Below are 24926 nucleotides of genomic sequence, written 5' to 3'. Positions count from 1 at the left end.
CACGAGGAGCCACAACTCCAGTCCTCCGTCCCCTGAACAAAGGGAATGCCCAGCGAACCTCCTGGAGCGCGTTCCAGCTCAACCTGACAGTGCTTGTAGACTCATCAGGGTTGGGGAGGGCAGGTGGAGCGATCAGAGGCAGACAGAAGAGAAGCAAAACTCTGCAAACTCCCCCCACCACCCAAGCAGGCACGCAGCAGAGCGCTCTGATAAAATGTCCTGGTACCGTGTAAAACTTCCACTGGCGCTCAGCTGTTGTCTTCAAATTCACCGGGGTGAACAATGCCACAGCTATCGTTTCCCTAGCTGGCCGCACTAAGTACGTTAAGGTATGGAAATCTTCACAGGCCCTGGCTCCGAGATCCCGGCAGGCTGCAGCCAGTCAGGGTCTCCGCTAGCACTGGGCCCACGGCTACACCAGGGCTCTAATCGTGGATTCCACCAGCTCCCCATGATGCAACATGTAAAATTAATACGAATATTAAAAACTCCTTTGTTCAGAGCCCTGGCCAGCCAGACCTCACAGACACCATCCCAGCCCTCAGAAAATGCTGTATTTTTGCAAACCGTGATTTGTATGGCAATAGCAAGGAGCTGTAAAGCAAACTTATAAATAGCTGTAACTGTATCCAGTAATAAATGGCATTACATTATACGGCAAGACTAAACCCCATTCCTACCCTCTTTTTCACTCAAAGGTCTCAAATTATTTTATACAAAGAGATACACTTTACCACAGCTACTTTACAGATGGGGAAACTGAGTCACCTTGACAAAACTGAGAACAGAATTGGGGTACCTTGCTGCTCAGGCTGGTAATCTAGCGATGACATTACATATATGAGACAAGCCTCGCGTTATATTTGTGATATAACTTTGAATTATATTTACAGTATAATTTCTTGGCACCATAACCTTCTTCACCATTCTGTTCTGAAGGTTCTGGCATCAGCCTGTGTGTCTGATCTCAAAATGACCCTTTACAGTATTGCCAAGGTGTCAGAGTGACACAGAGTGGTCGCACCTCGGTTTGCCTGCAAAGATACGGGTCCACATGAGGGCTGAGGGAGACTGCAGCCTGCCCTGCTTCACATTCCACATCGCTTTATGATTCCGACCATGTTACTAATGCAGCTTTGGTCTGGGCGAAGTCTGAACGCCACTAACGGCGGCCCTATTCCTGAAATTCCTGCACCCAGCAGAGGGTAGATCACAAGCATAACTCAAGTGATGAAATGTAACACATTAGACTTGGTGAGGGGGTAAATAACTCATCTGAAAGAGCCAGCTGGACAAATAATCCAGCTCCAGAGATCTCCCCTTACTCTTCTGTGTGATATTACTACACAGTACATTTAGCAAGAAGCTTAGGTGAATCTGTGCTATATCCCATAGCTATGTATTTAACCCCTTGATGACCCGATGACAAAGCTTGCTTAGCTCTCAGAAGCTAATCTGGGTCTGTTTAGGTATAGCTGACTGTGAGAAGTGGTAAACTGCAATCTCCTTTTACAGTCTGTTTTCTGTTCTGGAAGAAAAAGGGGCTTTGCCATCTACTTGAGCAGAAATCATTAAAGTGCAAATCTCCCTACTGCATATTTCTGGCACACTGAATGAGATAAACAGCTGAGGCCCTGGTCACTTGTGCCTGTTATTATTACAGATAGAGCTGGAAGTTGGGAGTAGCAGCAGTTGGTTAACATCTCCTGTTGAAAGACCCTGTTTTCAGCTAGTGATATGATTCCGAACTTTAAATATTGAGGCTGAAATTGAGGGGGGGGGGGTGGTGGTGTCACTCTGTGCAGTCATTTTTTGGAAGTCTCTGAAAAAAAATGGTGCAGCTATTTCTGAGCTGTAGGTCAGAAGATAAAATAGGTTTTTTGATGATGTTAAAAATATCTGAGCTGTTTCATTAAGGAGCTCTAACATCTCATAATTTGGGGCAAGTAAGATTTTATCAGGATGATGGTTTGGATTGGAATGTGCATTGGTCAGAAAAAGTGTGGTTTTGTCAGTGCCTTTTCAGACTTGCTCAGTTGCATGCTCCTTTAAGGGAAACAGGTCCAGTGTGACAGATGAGACATGTGATGCCAAAAAATGACTAAAAGGGAGGGGGCATTAAGGTGCCAGATGTTCTACAAGCAAATAAAAACTCTATAGGAAAAAGAGCTGTTCTGGTTGGTGTTTAAAGGTGTTTCAGGGGAAGTATTAAGCTGAAGAGAGCAGCTTATCATTTGAGAGACTCTAGCTTAGAAACCCTAGTAAAGGTTGTTATTTTGGCATAGCTAGTCCGTAGTAAGTGGTTCTTCAGTTAGGAGGGGGTAAAACAATATAAAAAAAGGAGCTTGATGTAGTGGGATCTTGTTGCCCTTTTGTGTTTCGTTCACAGACTAGCCTCAAGGTGGGGAGAGGTGAAACTGAGCCAGGATGGGGTTTGTCCTGCTTTGAAGAGGTAAGGTGTGCTTCGTATAGCCAGCTTTTGATGAAGGAATCTTAGAAGAAACTCGCCTGGTATCTGCCAAATTTATTAACCTCTGCAAAGGCATCTCCTGCCAATGATCTATAGATGTGGCTGTAAATGACTGAGTAATTTCTGTGGATGCTTTATCATTCCTCAGTTCTTGTGTGTTGTTTCATGAACTGGGAGCCCTGCTTGGTCATGCTGCTGCAGAGCCTGGTGCAGCTTGGGCACTCACTGTGCTGGGGAGACAAGTGTCCGGGAGAGCACTGAAGTCCCTGACTATCAAGCTCACATGATTTTGAGTAAGGCCGTTAACTTCGGCTGTGAAGCAATAAAGAACAGCTGTACAGCAGCTGGGCTTCTTAGAAAATAAAATTACTGTCTTGTGGCTTCTGGAAAACCAGACTGTAAAAATCATAACAGTGGTTCTTAAACTGGTGTGGGAGGGAGTAAGAAAGAGGGGCTTTGTTATGGCTGTTGGGGCAAGTCAATGACTTAGCTACTTAATGAGTTCTGGAGCTGCAGTTGTGCTTGGAGTTGGTTTGTGGTTAAGCACGCTCACTTAAAGCCTTGAATAGGCCTGATAGAGGGAAATCTCCAATCCAGTTTAAGAAGTTTAGATTTAAATACTTACGTCTGTTTGGTATTAAACGATGCCATCTCTGTACATCCAGACAAACTTTGTTTAGAGGCTGGAAAGCTGATCTATGCAGGACTGTCACAGGAACGGTGGGTGATGTTCCCAAGACCCAACTGCTCTGGTGTTCTGTCTGGACAGCTTGGCTCTTAAAGAGATTAGCATCAAAGTAAAGCTGAGACACTCCAAGGTGAGAGACTATTAGAGTAATGCTGCCTCTTAAGAGCTTCTGTTTCTATTGTTTGTCGACTTTCCTTTTTAAACTATAGCTTTTAAGCTGTAGAAATCATGTCCAGTGAGTGCCTCACAGGTGTGCTGCTTGAGGGGGGCAGGAAAGTGTCTTAACACAGCTGACTTGCTGTGAAGCTTGAGTGAATGGTATTACTAGCTAATTCAATTACCTCTCTGCTGCTATCCCCAACCAGTCATGGGACTAAAACATGGCTTAATGCCCCACTGTAAAGTTCTGTCACCAAGCCTAGATGAGTCCTTCAGCAGCATTGCTGCAGTAGTGATGCAGTCTGCCATCCCTCAGCAACCAGGCTGAAGCTGCAACACAAATACTCCATTAAAGCAGTGACAAGGGGAAAGGAGTTGGGGGGGAGGAGAGCTAATCTTCACCAAGTAATCTACCTGAATCAAAACAGAAGTGATCAATCAAGTAAGCTGTGCCTACTTTCTGCCTTTTGTTCTAACAAAGTGATGCTCTCATCAGCTTGATCAGCAGATTAAAGATAAAGTGCTGGCATCTTCCCCAGGAATTCCTGCGCTGGGACAAGCTGCCTTCAGCCCCCTGTTTAGTCTTGGGCTAAAAAAGCATGGAAGTGGAAGTTCTAGGCTAAGCATGTTCTTTTTTCATTGTAACGTAGGGAAATACTATCTTCCTCTTGTGCATGAGGACAAAGGAAGCTAGGCAGTTTTGCTTAGCTTTCAGTAGCTGAATACGTTACTTGTGGCTCCTGAGGACCTCTAAGTGCATTAACTACAAAAGTTGTACCTATACTAAGGAAAAAAAAAATCATAAAGCAACTACCGCTCTATTGTTATACACATAGTATGTAGAGATGGACTAAAATCTGTCTCCTCAAGATAAGCAAAGGCAGTTCACTGATGAAGAGATTGCCTCTGCCCTCGCTGTTGAGAGTAACCATCTTCCCTTGTTTGTTCTCTAACACGAACTGTTCTCAATGTGATCCAGACTGATTAAGAGCTTCAGCAGTTGAGTCTGTATCATAATCAGTTAATTTACTTCAGAAAGAAGCACAGGGCAGGTAACTTGTGTTGCTGGCTGGCTCTGACAGCTTCTGGAGCGCGCAGGAATTGAAACCACTAGTCTTTGAAGGCTTAACTCTACTGTGGCAGTACTTTGTCCATGAACAATGCTGGCTTTCTCCAAACACTTTGGGGCTGGGTAAGTAAGAAATTGCTTTTCTTGACTTGTGATATAAAAGGTGGGCAGAAGACAGGCGTGTAGGGAGTACTGTAATCATTGAGCTACCTCAAGTTCCCCAAAACATCCTTGATTGGAGTTTAATAGTTACTGTGCCTTAGGCAAATACTGATTGATGAAGATTGACACGCTGAACTCTGGAAATTAATAATGGATGTTGCTGTGCTGGTAATCAGTTTCATGTGTAACTAGTATTGGGCATATTGTCCTAGATTTAAAAATAAACCAAACCAACAAAAAATAAAAGCCCACCCCAAATTAACATTATATAAATAGCACGCATGTGAGAAGAAACCTTCAAAGATGGAGACTTCCTAGTCGAGGAATATTTTAGCTCTTGCTCTGACTTTCACATCTTCAGTCCTAGGTTTTATCATTCTGAGTGAACACTGCAACGCTGAATGCCAGTGTCCACCTTTATATTGAATTCTTATTGAGTGATACAGGTTTACCCATTGCAATAAGGTTATTTCTTCTATCCAAGAAGTTTTTGAAACTGCAATAAAAGCAAACCCACTATCTACCAACCACCTTTATGTTATGATATAAATAATGACCTAGGAAGTATTTGATGGCATAATACTGCAGCAGAGCTGTCTTGCACTTCTTATCAGAAAGCTGATCAGCCCAGGACTGCTGCACTCCACAACAGCTGAACTGCATGGATACAGCTGAGGAAGCCAAAGGTTTTCTCTGAGTGTCTTGAGAGCTGAGTGGGAAAGCAAAGTTGAAAGACATCCCTCTGCCCTTATCTCAATGCCACATGAAGATTAGACCAATAGATAAAGTTCAAAACCAAAATCCTTCATCATGATGTATTTGTTCTCCTGTAACAGTGAAATGCACCAAATGCACAACCATGTTACTATTAATGGACTGTGTTGCAGCAGCGAATTGGTGCAGAGTTAGGGATGGTGTGTGTTGATCGGTGCGTTCCTGGGCTTATTGCATCTGTGCACAGCAGATTTGTTTCTAAAGTGGTGCTTTTCCTCATCTTTCCTACTACAGATTAGCTATGTGTTTCTGGTTTGTAGAGTGAGTGGCCTCAAAGTATTGTGAAACCCTTTGGTAAATCAGTGTTTTCAAAGCCTTGGCAAAGATGTATGTAATTTCAGTAACTGACAGTTCAGTAACACACTTTGCTGCTGGTTTTAGCCTACTTTCGCCCAAGGCCTGCAGAGGCAGTGGGTTTTTTACACTGAGACTATCCTGCCTGTTCATGCTAATTCTACCATGCAGTAGCTGCAGCAGTACAATGCTGGCAGCAAGGCACGAGGAACTATAAATACAAATCTGAATATGTGTCTCTGCTCTTATCTGTGTAAAATCAGAAGAATCAAGTATGTTATCTTATGCAACAGGTGTAAAAAAAGTAAAAACTGACCCAGTCCCCGGAATCCTAGGCTAGACCTCTGCTGAGTGGGTGGTAATGACTGGCATGCTGAATGCAGACCATACCCTGCATGTACTGCATCTTGCCTGGCAAAGAACAGGTATCCTCTGCCTTGGGTTATGCAACTGGCAGGCAGGGGTAAGTAGTCCAGTCAAAAAACTAATCTCCAAATGGAAAAGCAATGAATGTGAAAAGGAAGAAAAAGGCTTTCCAGTCAGTGCCAGGACTCTCTTGGATGCAGATAATCAGCATATCTGAAAACTTGATCTAAAAGCTTTCAAGGGTGGTACCACAAGGCAATAATAAATTTAGATTGACCCTGATGTACACTTGGCATTTTGCTATGGTGCATTGAAGTATGTGGATGAAAAATTAACATGTTTCAAAACTGTCACTCTGCAACTGTTGGTTCCAGAGCCAGCTTGCTGTACAGCTTTTGCCCACAGATTTTAAATGCTGCCTGCCTCAGTTGTCCCCGTGGCAGTATCCTACAATAACCTTGAGTTTAAACTGATTTCCCCTTCCTCAGTCTCACTGAACACTGGAGACTAGAATAACAGAACCAGAAATCATTAGTAGTTGGTATCTCTAGGATGTAAAGTGAATTCTCTTCTTTGGGCACTAATCCTTTTGTTCCATAGCGCTGACTCTCACTTGCATGAAACGGAGGAAAAGGGACTGGTGCATCTTCTCTCTGTGCTCACTGAATCTCTCTGCCATGAAAAGAGGAGCTGAATCCCCCATGAAATACCGGGGTCTGCTCAGCTCCATTAGCTGTAGCCTTCCAATGGCTTAATCAATGGAACAGCTGAAGGATAAATGGTGCATTCTGTCAAACCAATGAGAGGCAGGAATTAAGTGCAAAAAGCTTTTCTAGGCCTGGGCTGGTTTAAAACAACATAGCTTTGCTGAAGGTAGTGATAGGTCTATGGATCAGGCTTTACGCTGTTCTGTGTATCAGGAAAAAACCTGGCCCTGTTAAATGTTTTTGGAAGGTGTGAGCTTTTGGTTTTTTGGGGTGTGGGGTTGGGTTTTTTTTTTCAGTTTTAATATTTGCAGCTTCTGTCTGAATTTTTGATATGGTTAAGACTGGTGTTAGCACTACCACAGACAATGAGGGTTTTTTTCCCCATTTTTCCAGTCACCCCCATCCTTACAGATGCAAGTCGCAGAGCACTCTCCCTTCTCTGCAGCTTTCCAGCTTGTTTGCCTGCGAAGCCACTGCTGACTTCTAAGTAAGTTCCAGCCTGCACCCCAAATCCAGCCTAGCTCACCTGGGCGCAGAGCATGTTTGAGAGGCTTCTGCAGATTATCTGATTTGCTTTTCATTTTTGCTTTTGCAAGAGCAACAGCACCAGGTGAGAAAACCCAGCAGGGAATCCAACGGCTCAGTCTCCACCTCGTCAGGAGATACGGCTCTACAGAGAGCAAGCGCTTGCTTTTTAGACACAATCCTATAGGATCAGGGTTCTTGCAGTGTCAGGGATTTAAGACTTTTTAACTCCCCCTCCCCCCCCCTTTTTTTTTTTTTTTTTTTTTTTTTTTTCCCTTGCTTGTCTGAACAGCTCTGGGCTCTCCCGGCATCACTTCAGTGCAAGGACCCGTCTGACACTACTTATGCCAGGTCCTGCCTCCCTCCCAGGAGAAGCAGTCTGCAACTTTTGCTGCTCTAGACAACGCTTCATCCCTGAGAAAGCACAGCTCTCCCGAGTGGATTTGGGGTAAGAAGAGACAACTTCGGTGGGAGGGGGTGGTGGTGTGTGTGTTTCCTAACCTGGTTTAATGGAAGCTCTTCCCTTTGCATGCTCTTTTAGGAAGAGAGGCATTTTAAAGAGGCTGTGGTCTTTCCTCCTGCAGGGTTGTCTGTGATAAAAGATTTAAGTCCAACTTCTGTTGTGTGCTGGCTAATTAAACTTCATTCAGTTCGTTTCCTTTTTGCCTTTCTAATTCTCCTTGGGACCAATATGAGGGAGGCTGAATCAGTGAAGTCTTTTTTTTTTTTTTTTAATCTGCTTTTTTAAAACAAACAAAAACCACAACAAAACACCCCCCTCTCCCCAACCAGAACTAAACCCGCTAAAATGACTTGTCCGGAGCTCTGGTTTCGCATTCTCTCTGCTGCTGATTTCCAGGCAGGTGGTGGGTTTTTAATGCCTTTAGGCTGGTGCAGTTGTGCTGCAGTCCGAGCCCTGTGCTCAGCTGCAGAGCCTTTGCAGGAGTGCATCAGGGCGCACTGACTTGCTGCTGATGCAGTACTTCAGCAAAGGAAACTTCTTGCATCTCCCCTCCTTGCCCCTTTTTTGGACGCTTTTCTCAGCTCGTCTCCCCACTCTCACTCCCTGTCACCCCCCCAGAGAAACTGGGGGTTGTGTGGCAGGATACAGGAGGACGAAGGGGAAATTGGACGCTGCGGCTTTAAGAGTGCAGTAGTGCCAGAGCTTTTCTCCTTCAAGTGATCTGCAAAGCAGCAGCCTTAGCCAGGGATTCCCCTTTCCGTGCTCCTCCTGAGCTCTCCGGAGCTGCCAGCTGGAATCGGGGGGTTTGCAGCCCCAATCGACTCGCCTTTACCTCCGATTTTTCACCGATCAGTTAAAAACCAGTTGGTTCCTGAAATGTCCAGACTCAGACCTCAGCTTCAGCACCCTTCTCCCAAAAGACCGTGTCCTTGTGCGCTGGTGTCTGCTGAACTGAGCTTAAAAAGTGTGTCTTGGGAATCGAGAAGTGGTCTCATGACCTCCAAGCATTAATATCTTCCTGCAGCCTTCAAAAGTTGAATTTGCATTGAAATGTGTTAGCCCAGCCTTTTTCTGCAGAAGTTAGACTTGCATTTTCTGGAGAAATGTGCAGTCTGAACACTTCGTTAACAATTTGTTAATGTCACGAGGACTGAATTTTGAACTATTAAAAAAAAAATAAATTCACTTGGACATAAATGTGTGCTAGCAGCTTGTATTTTCCTAGTATAAAAATACCGATATTAATTGAAATGTAGCTTCTTCGCACTTCCAGGGTCTTGCTGACTGTATGAATGAATGGGGCAAGGGGGAAAATGCAGTTTGAGCAATTATCAGTTCTGTTGCAATAGCAGTGAAGTCAGCTGTGCTGAAATCCCTGTAGATATGGATTTGATATTGTGTGTCTGGGGGCGAGGGGGGGGAAGCTACTCAGCAGCACATACCAGGTTAGATCCGTGCTGCTGCCCTGGGCTTGCTGCTGGATGACATTAGCAGCACCTGAAATGACTAAATATTTGACTTCCCTTTTTAGTGATGTCTCTTGACAACAGGAAGGGTGTTCTTGTCCCCACTGGGGCTGAGGCAATTACTTGTGTCTGCAACTTTATTTGAGCGTAGTAGTGTATGTTTACATTGATGAGATCTGTAATTGTGGTGGCTTTTTTATCGAGTGCTTGCACAAGGACTAAGACAAGTGAGTCAGATCTGTAGGAAAGGTAAGTGTTATCCTCATCACAGAGAAGGGGAGCTGGGACCAAAGCTTGATCTCTCAAGGTCACGCAATGCAAGCTGATGGTAGAGACCAGCCCCTAGGCACCCTCAGCTGCAAAGGCGTTCGTTTAAATTCAATAAAACTTTCCGATCTTCCATCAGAGATATCTCTGGCCCCAAGTCTTGAAGACAGAAGGGGAGATGGAAGGATGAAACCTTGAATCACAAGTTAAAGCAATTGAAACTCAAATGGTTGCGATGCAGGCTGCAGCCCACTACTCCTGTGTTACTTCTGTGTTTTTTACGTCATCATACTAATGAGCAAAGAGACTTAAGTTCATTTGTAAAGTACTTACGCATAAGTTTGTGGCATTTACGAAGAATCGCTCTAATCGGTGCAACAGGAACAAAATATAAGTAACTGAGTTAACACCAGGCTTGATGTAAATCGCCAAGGAATAATGAATGTGACAGGGTGTTCCAACATATGGGCGTTGTGGAAGGGTAATCAGCATAAAAGCCTATCGGTCTCTGCCTTAAGGAAAAAACAAGTGCTCTAAAATTGAACAGAAGACAAGACTTCACCAAAGGTGGTACAAGTGGTGAAAGCCTGGGAACTGCAGGGAATCAGGTTGTGTTCTCTGGAGTTCGCCTTTCTAGAAGTGGGCATGAGAGCCTCTTAAAAGGGCTCTCTTCATGTCTCCTTGAAAACTTGGCAAGATGACTGTCTACCAGATATAGAAAATAAGAATGATTATAGAGGACAAAAATGAGCCGAATCCAAGATTTGTGCATTTCCAATAGTAGTCCTTGTATTGAAGTGTCATCACACTGGTAATCTATTCAGGTGAAGTACAACTGATTACATGCTGCTATAAGGAAACTAAGGGCAAAGAACCTTTTAAGTGCTGAGCAACGGGAGGAAAAGTTGCGAAAGACAAAATAACACCAGAGTGTAAGGGTTGGGGGAGGGAGGATAGGGTGTACTTTGTGCTATCTGTCCTCCTATATCCCCTGCTCCCGTAGCAGTTCTTGCTTTGCAGACCTGGGAAGGCCTCCTCAGTACCCATTAAATCTTAACAGGAGTTCATAGCATCTCCAATACCACCTTAAACTTCTGTGCTACGCCTACAGCAATCCAACACGATAGATACTCAGGTAGTGTGGAGATAATGTAAGGCAGTGTGCTGAAAAGCCCAACTGCATAAATTTGGTGCCTCTGAAATCTGAACTTTGCTGTGTCTGGTGAAGGACTGTATTTCAGCTGATTTCTTCCTTTAATGCCAGTCTGTGATCTGGAAAGCAGTGATCTTTTCCCAGCTGCCATATTGAGTCTAGAGTGAGGTTTTAGCATTTTGGGCTGCCTGAAATGTTTGTTCCTGCTAGAGTCTCTTTTTTTTTTTTTTTTTTTTTTATTAAGAGTAAGACATGTTGAGAAAATACTAGCTTTATAAAATGTGAGGAGGTTTATGCCTAGTGCCTGCTCTTGGGGCTCCTGAGCTTGCACAGATATGCCAGACCAAATTATTTGTGGTTATAGCCAACACTGCTACCAGAGCCTCGGATGACTCTGCTTCACCACATGTTTAATGAGTGGGACTTAAATGGTGGCTTGCTTGTTGCTACTGACTTTTCGTTATCTATTTCCAGGCGCTGGTACAGAAAGGGTTAAGAAAGATTGGGTTAAATGGCAGCATGTATTTTTGGGAAGGTCACGGATTCTGCGCCTGGTACCCCACTGCGAAAGGCAGATATCCTTTAAATGTCTGGATATGTCTACGGTATGTTTTAGCTCTTGCCTTTCGTGCAGTGTACTGCAACAGCAGGCTGCACGCTAGGCTGTAGGGATGTAGCTTATTTCCAAGCTAATACTTACTGCTTCTTTCCCTCCCGCCTTAATGGGTGACATACTCCATGGGTGTTAACTAGCACTGCAGCAAACTCACGTGTTGTAAGTTTGTTTCTTCCAAGAGATCTGGTTTTATGAGTGAAGAAATACAGAAGTGATATGAGGCAGCATCTCTTATACAAAAGGGAATTTAAAAATGGCAACTGGACCCCAACTGGAGGGTCACTGGTAATGCCCGTTCCTGTGAGGAACAGGAAGATTGCCTTCCCTTACTGAACAACTTAAAACATTTAACAGTCTTGCCTATTTTTCCACCGACCTGAAAATTGGGATTGGGGCAAGGGAGAGAGGCGGCTGCTTGCAAAACCTCTGCAGATTCTTCCAGTTGGCTCTGAAAGAAGAATCACTGCGGAATCCAGAGTGAGCAGGAGTGCAAGGGGTGGGGGAAATTGTTGGCTCAGTTGTGTGATGTGATGCACCAGTGTATTAAAAAGCCTTACCAACTGCTGTAAAGTGCTTTCTGCCCATTCCTGTCTGACACGTGAACACAAAAATTCCCATGAGACAGGAATCTTAATGTTTTTTTCTCCTACCTCTATGCCTGGGCATAGATGTTCTTAAGATGTAATTTTTCCAGCTCAGCCTTTAGAATTTCTAATTATGTTGGGAGAGCGAAGCTGCAACGGGGTTGCCATTCGGCTACCCTCCTTGTGCCTTCCCCCTGCTTTTCAGACAACTGATCTTTTGAGAAGGGACAGTCCCTACTGCTGAGTGAGGAAGAACTAAAATTTGGCAAATCTAAATGGGTTTTAATTTGCATCAATATTCTGCAGCAAACAGCTATGTACATTTATAAACAGAGGGTGAGGCTTACCTCATTTTAAAAGCTTTCTTGTGATGAATAGAAAGTATGCTGCTCTTCTCTTAAAGAACAAAATTAAGTGAGGGTGTCCTTACTGAAGATGCCCTTCACTTGGTTTAGCAGCAGAAGCTGTGTTGGATCCTGTGAAAACAAAGTAAGGTCCCTGCCCCAGAAAGCTCACAGGCAAGAGCCTATTATATTCAAGACAAGCTTGGACATGGCCTTGAACTAGCTGTTGACCTTGAATTGTTGGTGAAATGTTTAGGTTTAAAATACCAGTGGATTGTAAGTTAGCATCAGTCATAAGTCCTTTGCCAGTCCTGTCATTCAAAAAAGGTGGAGAGTGGGCTGGTTATGTACTGTTTGATTAAACAAAGGGAGGTGATGTGGAGAACCATTTTCAACTTTGAAGGTCACTGCCAGACTGGGGATAGTGGGGAGAAAGTTGAGGTTACCCCTGAGGTGCTGGGTTCTGGTTCCTGTGTTGCTCCCAGGCTCTGAAATGCTCCCCCACGTAGACCTTCTCCCAGGGGATACCAGAGTGTATCTTTACATGTAGTAAAGAACATACTTTTTTTTTGACAGAAGGCATGGCTGTGCTAATGCAGCAGCACTGTCAGTGGCAGAACATTTCAACCTTAACCTGTCTGCCTTGCACAGTTTGTAGAAGTGCTCGGAAGTGCCTGCTGGGCTTCAGAGAGCGGCATTTGAACAGCTCTAGGCAAAGAGGGGCCTGAAGTATCCTTGAACTGGAGGGCAGGAGGGCACGGGTCACTGAAGCTGATCTCGGGATTAACCTGGACTGTGGAAAAGCATGTGAGTTAGAACACTGGGTTGCAGCCCTGAGGAGAGACACCTTGGGCTGAATACCAGGAAATATTCCTAGCTCCAAGGCTGCTGTGCCTATAGAGCTGGTAAAGTCAGTGTGCCTCAGGACAGAGGCAGGAGTGCTCTGCAGGGAAGCTGTATAGATGTGGTTATGGCGCACAGAGGGTAAAACCGAGCAGGATCCTTGTGCACACCTGGAGGAATTTGAAGGAGGGGTGGTGTAAATAAGACCACCTCATCCTTGCAGACTGGGTCCTACAGACAGGCTAGGCAGTCGTTCCGTGTCCAATTGCTGAGAATCAGCTGGTGTGCGTTGGGTAGATGGGGGAGAAGTGAAGAGGAGGGAACACTTTGTGGTTTGCTGGCAAGTCACCCGCTCTTTGATGCACTGCAGCAAAAGCCCTGTCTGAAAACTCTTCAGCAAAGAAGGACATTGCAGGGAAAGGAGGGGGGGGGGGGACACGACGGACAGCACACGGCCGAAAGATGCTGCTGCAAGCGCTGTGACAGCCAACCCCTGTACTCTGCTTCTCCCCCCGCAAGCATTTAGCAATTGGGTGGGCCAAGTCCAATGCCTTAAGTCTATGAGTAGAATGCAGCGTCCTTTTCCTGGATGCCCTTCAGTTGCATCTGAGTGTAGGCATGTCCCCAGGGGCTTATTGTGACAATTCAGGTAGCGGTTGTGATGAGGAAGTAGCAAGGCTGCAAGAGGTGAAGTGAGCTTGGGTAACATGCCACCACTGCAGCATCCACTCTGCAGTTGCCTGAGCCAGGATGTTGTAACGTTCTGGGGACTAAAATGACAGATGTGGCGCATTATGTAGCAGCAGCATTGATGGAAAGGGAGCGTAGACCAAAGAAACGAGTAATTGCTGATGCGGCGCAGGAGATCCTTGGATTATTGTTGTTGCAGCATGTGCAAGGTACCCGGACTGAGGCGAACAGTAGAGGAAGGGCAGTTTGTGCATCTTACCTCCTAGGGATTAAAGCTCTTCCATTGGTAATAGCCTCTTTTGGCCCTCTAACAAATATACGGTTGCTGCAGAGGAAAACTGCAACTGTCAGATGATCTGTTCTGCCCTTCTTAGGAGAATTGCACCCAAAGTGGCAACCTAAGAGTGGAAGAAGATCCACTGATCTACGGGCCAGGGGCAGGCCTGCTGGCCACAGTCTGCCAAGGACTCGGAGGTGCGCACAGAACTCCTTACTCTACAGTCATAACACTGAGGGAGAGGAGAGGGGCCGCTTGCCTAGGTTACCTTAGCTGCAGTTTCTCGTGGTGCTGGTGAACTGACAGTTCAGCACTGGAGAAGCAAAGTTTGCAGAAGACTTCAGATGTGGAAAAAAACTTGCAGTGGTAAATTGTTTCTATTCTGACCATTCCTTTGTAACATACGAGTTGAATACATCATGTGAGGAATGTATTTCTGTTGGTAGGTAGCATTCATGATATTAATATTTAGCTGATGTTTATTTTCAGACTTTCTATTTGAAGAAACTGACTCAGATTTACATGAGATGAGTGTTTCTGGTAACCAGACTAACTCAGAGCCACATTACTGGCAATGTTGGTGTGTTTAGTTGTATAAACACTGAATCTAAAAACAGCCCCTCGCACTGTGAACGTGGAGCTGGCATTTGCCTGTGCAGCTTGGTGTAAAGCTGCCCATTCTGCCAGGTTCCCCGCATGTCCAGGAGGGATGCGGAGACTTCTGCATGTGTGTTTTCCAAAGCTTTGAATTCCCAAAGTTCTCTTCTTGATGTGCAGTGCCAACTTAAAGGGTTCAAAGCTGCTTTTCACTAGGCAGGAATGGACAGGGAGTTGAAGGATGGATTAGGTAAAGTATTTCTTTCCATGGCTGTCATTTCAAGAGGATTCAGGGGGTTGGAGCGGCAGTAGAGACAGCGTGGCCAGGCTAGCAGAGCTGTTTTCTGTTGGGCTTGCACTGCTCCTTGGGTGCCAAGGCAGATGCCTGCTGCTGGAGAGAGAACCGAGTGCGTGCGAGGCAACTTGAACTCCTTTTCTTGCTGAAAACTCGATTGGTTCCACAGATGCGGCGCATGCAACAAAATAAAAATACCTGCAGTCTGATGGATGCTGCGGGAGGGCAGAGGGGAGGAAAAAGGCTAACAGCAAAAAGCGTTCTTCTAAAACTGATTGACCAAAGTGACCTTTTGTCTCCACCTGTGAACTAGCAGGGAAAACGCAGTGAGCTTGTCCCATGCCTCGGAGCAGACTCCTCCGTCTGTACCCTCCCTCCTGCTGCAGCCCTGGGACCTGGTGCGCCTGCAGAGGCCTTTGGTGGGAGATGTCTCTCTGCTGGCCCTTGAGCGTGGAGGAGCAGATACCTTGTTCCCAGGACACGGTGTCCCTCTGCTGGCTCTGCTGCCTGCCTGACTCCCAGCAGAGGGAGGCAGAAGCCACCAAGTCGCAGTCATGCAGCCTTCAGCTGCTCTGGGCTTTTTCAGCCTTGGTGTCATCAAAACCAACCAACCAAACAAAACCCCACACCACCTCACCAAGAAAAGAGGCAGTTCTGGTGCTTAACGATAAAGCCTTTGAGTAGCAGGGTATTGCTACCTGTAATTGCACCAGCTAATCCTACTAGCAAGCTCTGTCCTTCACCTTAGGTACTATTCTTAGTTCAGTCCCTACTGGATTCTTGACAGAGCAAGTGCTAAAGCTTAGTCTGTGCCTTTGGAGAGATTAGTTGAACGAGTGAATTGGGATGCATCTTCCCTCTGTTTGAGGCAAAGCCATGCAAGAGATCGATGAGACCCTGCTTTGCTGAGGGGGGTAAGTGCAGTACAGATGGAAATGCTGAGAATGGGGTGGAAATGCTGCTGGTTGAACTTGGTGAACTGTAGCTATCCCTAACTCAGCCCAAGGGAGTGGACCGAATGACTTAAGTTTCTTGTGACTCTGCTCTTATGATCCTAGTACAAAAGCCTGTCTTTTTGTCTTCCTGCCTTTTTTATCTGAAGCTGGGTCTTCAGCTTGCAGCTCTTTATTTGTTCCATCAGCTAATGCACCGAATCCCCGGGCCGTCCAGGCCCTGCTCTTGTGAGTGGGTGTGACACTGGGGAGGAGTGACTCAGTCCAGGAGGAGATTAACGGCTGTTTGAAGAGGTGTCTCCTTCTTAGAGGAGTAATGTGACTGCTGTGTCCTCTGTAGCCTTCTCTTCTGGGTTTTTGCATTGCAGAAAAGAAGTGGAATATGTGCAAGTGCCTTAACTTTGGGCTTTTGCAGCCTAGGGAACTTTGGTGTGTCTCAGTCTGCCCGTGGTACAGGTCCTTTCTAACAGGGCACTTGCAAAGCGTGTCGGTGTGTTGAGGTGCACCTGGCAGTTAGAGCTGGATGCCATCTCCTGTGCAGCATGGACATCTGGGTGGGGTGGGGGGGTGTCCCCACTTCGGTTTCTATCTCATCAGGAGGGAGAGAGAATCTTACGAAGTAAAAAAAAAATCCTGATCCTGCAACTGGTACGTGTCTGAGCAAGGCCAAACAGACTAAGCAGAGTGAATAAGGCACTTCAGTTTGAGCAGTCGGATGTTTCAGTTGTCACTGGAAACACTCAATTGCCTGGAACATCATCCCTGGCTGTGTGCTTGAATCAGTGCGGTTCCTTATGCTAATCGCTCCGCTTCTGCTTCCAGTTTCTGCACAAAGGGGAAATGTGCACAGGCCGTTGAACCCACAGAATGTTTCAGGAATGAATCTGCCAGTGTTTTTGGAGACCAGGAGCTTCTGGGAAATGATGCTTTTGGGGATGTTTGACTGGGTTTTGGGCTGTTTAGACAAAGGCAGCAACAGGAAACAAAACTGGACCAGAGCTGCTGTGCACTGATGTGGAAGGGTAACGAGTATGTGGCATGCAGGGGTGGCTTGTGTATTAGACAGTTACCTGTGAGGTGGTCTTTCCTTACATATTAAGATACCTCTTGGGAAAAACATGCCTTCACAAATCCTCAAAGTGCTTATTGATGCCTTTGTTTATATATTCTACTACACCACCACCCCCCACCACCCCCATTTTCACAGATGACTTTTCAAGCACAGCACCTCTGTTTGACAGTTGTGATGTGATATAAACACAGGCAGATGGCTGCCAGCAGCCTGGGCCATACACGATCCCTGACAACCTGCCAGCAATGAGGGGTTTGGGAAGGGTCTCTGAACTCTGCAGAAAGTCATGTCTCGGAGCTTTTCAGTTCTTGATGCCAGATCTTCAGCGGTCTTTCCAGTTAGTCTCTCCTTAAATGGGAAGCACAAAGGAAATCCCACCATTGACAGGTGTACTTGCAGAATGTGAGTGCTAAAGAGCAATCCAAACCTTACAGAAACTAGATTTGGGATTAGAGAGACCTGGGTCCTCCTAATGTGGCTGTGAAAGCAGTAACTCAGATTTGCAAGATGAATGGGAGCACCAGTAATCTAGCAATGCAAGCATTTGCTGATGCCAGTCACTTTGCTCTGTGTTTACACCAGTGCAACTGAAGAGATTTTGTCCCCATCTCATTAGCTGTAATTAGCATCTACAAAGTACACATGTACAGGCATGTATCTCTGCAGCAGTTTTGCCACTGTGCAGTTTAGGGAGAAAGTATCTGTAGAGGTGCTGAGGAGAGCTGGACCTGTATCTGTGTTTTCAGGTCAGCACAGCTTGTGCTCCTCTAGCAGCCTGAGAACTTTTTCTTATGCTTATGTTCAAGTTCCAGCTGGTTAATGTATCTTAGTCCCCAGCCCTTGCCCACCTAGTTGCTGCAAGTAAAAACTTCAGAGAGTTTGCTGTCAGCGTGAAGTAACGATACGCTCAGCCCCCGATCATGTTATCTCGGGTCGGTCGGTGAAACGTGCCTTCGTGCTCTTACTGTGGCATATGAGAGGTAGCTAATTCGGGCTAATGCTCCCTCAGTGTGAGCTGATACTTGTTGTGTTAACTCTTGTTAACACAGGCTGCAAGCTTGTACACATGGACAGTTAATCCAGCTCTGCTGAAGCACGGCATTCCCTTCGCTAGGCTGAGGGCACTTGTTCAAACATCTGACACTGCAGTTGGATGCCTTCCACCTTCTCTTGCTGCTGAAGTTTCCCACCTTAGACACTAACCAAGGTATTTCTGCGATGGAAGATGGAAAACAGCTTACTGAGGTTTGTCAGGTTTGTGAGAAGACCTTGAGCTGTTTTTCAGCCACGTTTTCCTTAGCCTCTGAGAAACGCTCACGATACAAGGTAAAAGGGGCTGCTGCATAGGCACAAGCTATTTATATGATAAATACAACCATGGACACAGTAACTGGTGTTGTACATAAAATATAAAATATTTCTTTTCATTGTTAACAGCCCACCTTGCTGCAATTAAGCTAACTGGAGCCTCTGCTCACTGCAGGTGGAGACCTACAAAGCCCTCTGCCTATCTGCCCTTGCAAAGGAGGTCTGGAAACGTACATTGGGGAAAGCCTGAATTTTTTCCCTGTTTGCCAAGAATTTTGCCATCTGTATGTTAAAGTGATGGTTTTTGAGAGGGAAGAAGTCATAGATTTGTGACTGACAGTTTGTATAAATGTTCCTGAGTCTGCCTCCATAGTGGTACCATTGAGGGGAAAGGTTTGGAATGGATGGGGAGCAGTTCGGAACTTAGAGGTGGCACCGAGATGGCTGTTTTCCTCCACGTTATTTGAGAATACTCCTTTACCCTTGGTAGGTGAAGTGGTAACTTGGTGTTGCCATGTATTGGCTGCAGGGTGGAGATGGACAAGCTGACACTTGGTGAAGGTGGTAGGTCATTTTTCTGTGCATATATATTTCTCTTATCTGGCATTAAAACCTACTGCTAATATCTGTACACAATACAAGTTTTTAACTAGCACATGATACTGAGATGAAGGATAACTGTGAAGGTAAACATGAGTTCAAGTAAATCAACATTCAAACTAGAGTTCCCTAGAGTTTGAGAACAAAGGGATCCACTAAAGGAATCCGACTACTAAGCAGTAATAATTAATTCAGTCGGTCTACCAGATTGCTGGGCTGAGCCAGAGTGTCAGAAAAGTGATTTATCTTGATTTGAAGATAAAATAATCTACCATTTGCCTAGGTACTGAGTTTCAGTCCCTAATGCAGTTTTTCAGCTTAGTTTAAGCTGAACTTCTGGCGTTGGCTTTCAGCCACTGGCTCTTCTGCCTTCCTCTGCTGCTGTAAAGAACAAGCAGCAGCATCCAGCATTTCCCTCTGGGAAGAGCTTCCTACCCTGTCATCAGGTTATGTGTGAAGGCAGCTTGGTTTAGCAACAAGGGCACGATCGGTGAGACCGGTTCAAGTGCCCCCCAAGTGTCAGTAAACGCTCAGCAAGAGAGTAAGCTGAGCCGAAATTACAGCAAGAGCATCTCAGCTGCTAGCTGCTGTTTCCATGCTCTGGAGAGCTCTCATCAGTGAGACCCATCCTTAATGAACTTCGGTGGATGGGATCATGGTTTTGAAGCGGTGACAGCTCATGCAGGTTCAAGGCAGCAGTTGCCCTTTGTATGGCAGGATGCCAGTCCTTCAGAAAAACCTGTTCGGTCATGGTGCCAGCATGCCTGTAGGAAGCCTTGGATTGCTGGCTTCCAATCCTGTGCACTTAACAAGGTCATTCAGCTTAATTTTTCTGTTTGACTGTAATGTGTCTCAGTGTCTGGGAAATGCTCCTGTGGTGGTCTTGCTGACAGTCAATGGGAGCGTGTTACCAGCCATTAGATCTGCTGGGGGTCTGTCCGACTAATCCCCACCCCTGCTTGGCAGATCTCAAGCATCTGGCTTCAAACCCTGCTTTTAAAAGGAGCTTCCAGGCATGCCCTAGCCTGCGGTGCTGCCGTAAGGCCAACCCAAAGGATCCATGTGTGGTGTAAATACAAGTGTGGAGACTGGCACAGGCACACTCCTGGGGATCCTCCTCTGTGCTGTGGCCTGTGTCCCTCATCGGGCAAGCAGCAATGCTGCCTCTGGCGAGGCTGTACAGCTGCTCTGGGCTGGAGAGGGTGGAGGGCATCATGAAGCCTAAAATGAGTGGGGAAAAGAAGTAATTTCATGCACATGAGAGCAGAAATTCATCCAAGCTGTCCCTATGCAACCTGGTTCTTTCAGGCCACCTTTCATTCTTCTGTATTCCCTTTTATGCCATGTTGGGGGACATGTTCATTTTATTCTGGCTTTTTCTGCTCTTCAGGGCCAGAGCATGATCTAAGAGGAGCCCTGCAATATATAGGGAGAAAAAGAAGGCAGCTACGAGAAGCGATGGAACGTGGGAATAAATCCAGCATCAGTAGAAACACACATTTTTAGTTAGGGCCATCCCTCATCCAGGTCTGTGTGGGTAGAGTACGGCTGAGTCACTGACTCCATTTCTCCTCCTCTGTAACAGGCTTTCTCCGCTCAGCGCCCGGGGGCTGCTCTGGCACATCTCTGCGCTTCGCCAGCCCCAGTGCTGGTTCTCAGAATGGCTGCAGTCGCTTGCTTGCGTGCTGTTGTCCATCGCTGGCATGCACCAGGGCCAACGTGGGTGGAACTATACGAGTTCCACCAGGAAAGCTTTAAAGAAAGTTTTCTTTGGAAAGAGTCTGTAGACCTGCTTGATCTCTTGAGCAACACGAGAGCTGTGCTGCAGTAAACCAGCCCGCTGTGACCAATGTATTACACATTTCATACATCACCTTCAGCTGGTGATCGGGTATCCTGGCTATTGCTTTTGCTGCTTGCATGGCTTACCAAAACCAGCCCTTACTGAACAGTGACTCTTACTAAGTGGGGGGCACTTGACATTTGTGGAAACTTAAGTGTTTGTAGCAGTTCCTAAATTAGGGGTACAGTCGGTTGCCATTTGTGGCTACCTCAGCAAGTAATCTCAATCTCGTGTTATTTCTTAGATAAAACATGGAATCTGTTAATTTAAGGGCAGATGTCAGGAAATTTGCTGTCTGGATTGAACATGGTTTGCACGCTTAGTAGCTTTTATGTTTGCTTTCGGTATAAACTGAAGTGCAGAATCTCGAGAAGACTGGAGATTTGAAATATTTGTTACTTGTGTCAAATCTGCCAACCTCTGCATCAAACTCTGAGTTTGTGTTAGGAGGTGGGAGTTGTGAAGGGTGCTGAATGGGAAAGTGGTGGGATTTCCTGGGCTGTAGAGAGCTTTCCATTGTCTCATGTGGAAAAAGAAAGGCTGTTCAGAAGTGAGTGTGGGTTTTTTTTTTTTTTTTTTTATTTGGAAGCTGTCAGTTTAGAAGTTTGAGTAAGGTGGAAGCCTCAGTCTTGTGCAGTAGGAGAGCCCTGATGAATTGTATGAGCAAATGCAGAACTGGCTTTTTTTTTTTTTTTTTTGCTGCCTGTTGCTGTTAACACTGTTAAACACTTCACACTCCTTTCCAGGGAGAGACTCTGCACTAAATCCTTCCCAAGTGGAAGATCTGGGAGAAAGGAGTGAAGGGCTCATCCCCTTGTAGTACAAGCTTGGGGAGGTCCGTGCATAAGGCTAGTTTATTTTTAAGTATTTTTATGGAAAAGCATTAAAAAAAAAAAAGCTTTGGAGCTTCACATATCCCACCCCTGTCATGCTGTGCATCATGACCCCCTTTTCTTCCCCCAGCTGCATCTTCACATCATGGCAGGGAAGCGAGGACATGTGGCGGAAAGCAGGGGAATGAAATGCCCTTTGCTGCTGCCGCAGGGGGACAGCCTCAGGGTAAGTTAGCCTGATGGCTGGGCACTGGGAACTTCACCTGCAAGCTTGGTTTCGTTTTGTGCAGGTTTTTTCTGGTGTTGTCATGGATGGATTTAATGGGCCACGTTCTTTACTTCTCAAGCAGGTAACAGAGTCACCCAGTAAGGCAGCAGCATTGCTCTGAGCTTGTGCTGCGCTGAAATCAGAATCTGGCCCTGCAGCTTTATTAAGAAAAGTAAATGTGAACACTCACCGATACAAAGGAGAGGAAAAAATATCTGCATTGTGTGAGTGGGGAGGAGGCTGCTGCAGTTCTGTCTCTGAAGGGCTCGTTATTAATTAGCTGTGTGCACAGTAAGAGCTTCTCTAGAGAATGAATGAGGTGCCTTAGCCTCCCTCTGCAAGCCTACCATTTGTAACAGAATTAGTGTTGGGGAGAGAGGGGGGCATATTTGGGATGGGTGGATTTAAGCTGCATGGGCTGGCAGGAGAGACCCTCCAGAGCCCGACGATGGGTTTGGTGCGTTGCATTTCAAACCTGGGGTCCCGCACCGATGGGTCCCTGATGTCATTGCTGCAGTATGTCTCTCAGTTGCCAGTTTGCTTTTTCCAATTACCGGAGCCTCTGATGTGATTGCAAAGTTGTGGGTTACATTCCTTTGCCAGGAAGAATCCTGGAGAAATCTTGCATTCTTCCTAATGTGGGCTTCTTTCAGTGAACTAGATTAAATTCAGCCCTGGCACAAGTGTGCTGAAGTTGAAGTGCTCCCATTCAGTGTATTTCAGCTTCACTGCAGTCAGGGATGTTGCTCTGGAAGAAATCAGGTGCCGGATTGTCACGGACTGGTGTTTGCTGACCTCTCTGTAGCCCGCCCCAGCCTGCGGGCTGAGGCAGAGGGTCGCTGGTACCCAGCGCTGACATCCCGAGGGCTGGCGTCTCTCCTAACCGGGCAGGCTCAGGGAGAGGCTTTATTTGGGCTTGTCTGGGCTTGTTCAGGCCTGAGCCTGCCTTTGTCTTTGCAGTCCTAGAGATCGGAGTGATCAGAGAGCATCTGCCTTTGGATTTGCAGCTGCTCTGCTGACGAGACCTCCTTGGGAGACCCCAGCAACAATCCACTAAACTCGAGCTTTTCTGACCTTTGTCTCTCCAGGTAAGTGCAGTCTCTGTGTGTTTGTACTCGTGCCTGCAGATGTAGTGTCTGTATCTGCCTGGGTTGGACTCTGCCAGCTTTTCTGCAGAGCTCCTTGGTGTCTGAGTGGGGCTGTGGAAGGTGGTGGTGGTCTGTGCAAAAATGTACAGACAGGTAAGCTCTCAGAAGTCTCGAAAGTAACGTAGGAAAATATTACAGCAACAGCCCCTGCTACGCTGTTGTGGTAAAGGCTGTTTCCCTTTCTCTTTTCTTTCCTCTTCCATAGCCCCCTTCCTTCAAGCCCTTCATACACAAATGCATGTTGGAGTTGGGGCTACTGGTGAGTGTCTGGTTTTGGAGGGATCCCAGAAAGTAATAGCACCCAGAAAAGCAGCTGTGTGCTCACTCTGTCTGAACGTGCGGCAGCTGCACCGGGAGCTGAGGATGGTACTTGGCAGCTTGAGTCTAGCGAGCCATAAGTGATTCCGAGTTAGCTGTCTGCCTTCTGCATCCAGGAGATGAGGTAGCTGGATTGATGTGGTGTTAGCCCGCTGATCCATTGTCCTGTCCAGCATTTACATGGGGGAACATGGAAGCTTGGTGTGTAAATCTTTGCTCTTTGCAAGGAGCTGGCAGCTGTTCTCCTCTTCTGCGACACTTGGCACAGACTGTCCTCTCCATGGTATTTCCAGTGTTTGTTACCTGGCTCAGCGTGTGCCTCCACATTCATTTTGTAATGGGAAGGGTAAATAATGGAGCTCAAATGCTGGTATCACCTGAAGCTCACGTGGGGGAGAAGGCTCTGTTAGGCTGGGCTTGGCTTTGTTGCTGTCCCATTCAGCCTCCCTGAGCACTGGGGAAGTGGAGCTTGGCTCTACCTGTATCTGGGTGTCTGTGCAAACCACCAGTGGGATTAACTATTATTGAGATAACTGTTATTTTAGGTAGGAGACAGGCCTTTCCCTCCCTCAGGAAGGGCAAGCTCAGATAAGAATTGAAAAAGACACTTTACTAGGAGTCATTTCAGATCAGAGCTACCAGTCCATGAGAGCTAATTGTGTGCACCAGCACAGATCTGGGCTCAGGGTTTGGTCCTGCTGCCTTCCAGGGGCATTTCAGCAGAGCAGCTGGGGTGAGTGGATATGAAGTTTTCTTCTCTGTTTTGAAGACAAGTCCACCCATGCTTACCTTTTATTTCTCTGATGTAAAATGTATTAATTTGTAAGCAACCTACCTCTCATCTGTACAGTCTGTTTTGGTATTTTATTACCGGTGTATATGCCAGAGTGTTTTGGAGTTTCTACCTACTGAGGGTGAGTTTGATTGTTATTGGCTTCATAATTTTTGAGTGCTGTGAGGTGCTTTTTTTTGGTTTGTTTAGTAGACCAGAGCTAACAAGGGTTATTTTTCAGGACCTGAAAGTAAACATGTCCTATTTGGACATGATGAATGCTCCTCTCTTCTAGTGACTACTTTACTGGTTGCCAATACCATCAGTGGTAGAAGCAGTGTTAAAGATGCACCATTCCAGCAAGGAGTGGTGTTTGTACACGTGTTCACATTTGCAGGCAGCTGCAGGGAGTTTCAGATTGGGCCTTAACCCTCTGACAGTTCCAATGGGCACCTTGGTCAGACTGCAGCTCTTCTAGTCTTTGAAGACCTTGTAGTCTAACAGAGTAACGTATTTTGTGGATGGGGTTGCATCCAGGACTCTGCTTTAGGCCTAATGACTGCAGCAAAGCCCTGTGCAGGGTGAAACTGTTGGCTCTTGGCTCTGTGAAATGACTACGCAGCCTAAATTCCAAACAGGGTAAGAGGGGCAAGGATTCTTAAATAATGAGTCTCCTTTTTTCTTCCCTCCCACTTGGTGCCCTCTGCACCTCACCCAAGGATGGTGAGTACAGGCAGTTCTGGTGACCATGCTTCTGTCTTGTCATCTCACACTGTGTTTTGTCCCCCAAGAGAAAGTTAATTGACCTATTTTGCTTCAGAAAGCTGAGGCACATTTTAAAAAAAAAATAGTATTTGAGGGGTGAGTAATGTTGGAGCAGTAACATGAGGCTAAAGTCATTGCTTGGGCAACTCCACTGATTTTGGTGGAGTAGTGCTAGGGATGCTTGTTGCTCTGTCCATTTGACTTCAGATGGAGATGCTTTAAGACTAGTTTTGTGGG

General features: G+C 46.1%; 1 long non-coding RNA gene across 1 annotated transcript in view; it reads left to right on the top strand.

Moving 5' to 3' along the window:
• The first annotated feature begins 7550 nt into the window (after positions 1 to 7550).
• The window catches only part of LOC141969348 (uncharacterized), a 30696-nt gene continuing 13320 nt past the window's right edge, over positions 7551 to 24926 (top strand). Inside the window, exons 1-2 of the long non-coding RNA XR_012635038.1 lie at positions 7551 to 7662; positions 22647 to 22774. This is a non-coding gene — a long non-coding RNA (uncharacterized LOC141969348). The remainder of the gene's footprint in view (positions 7663 to 22646; positions 22775 to 24926) is intronic.

This window comes from Athene noctua, chromosome 22 (assembly GCF_965140245.1).
Source record: "Athene noctua chromosome 22, bAthNoc1.hap1.1, whole genome shotgun sequence".
NCBI lineage: Eukaryota > Metazoa > Chordata > Aves > Strigiformes > Strigidae > Athene > Athene noctua.
This window is presented reverse-complemented; position numbering and strand designations above follow the sequence as displayed.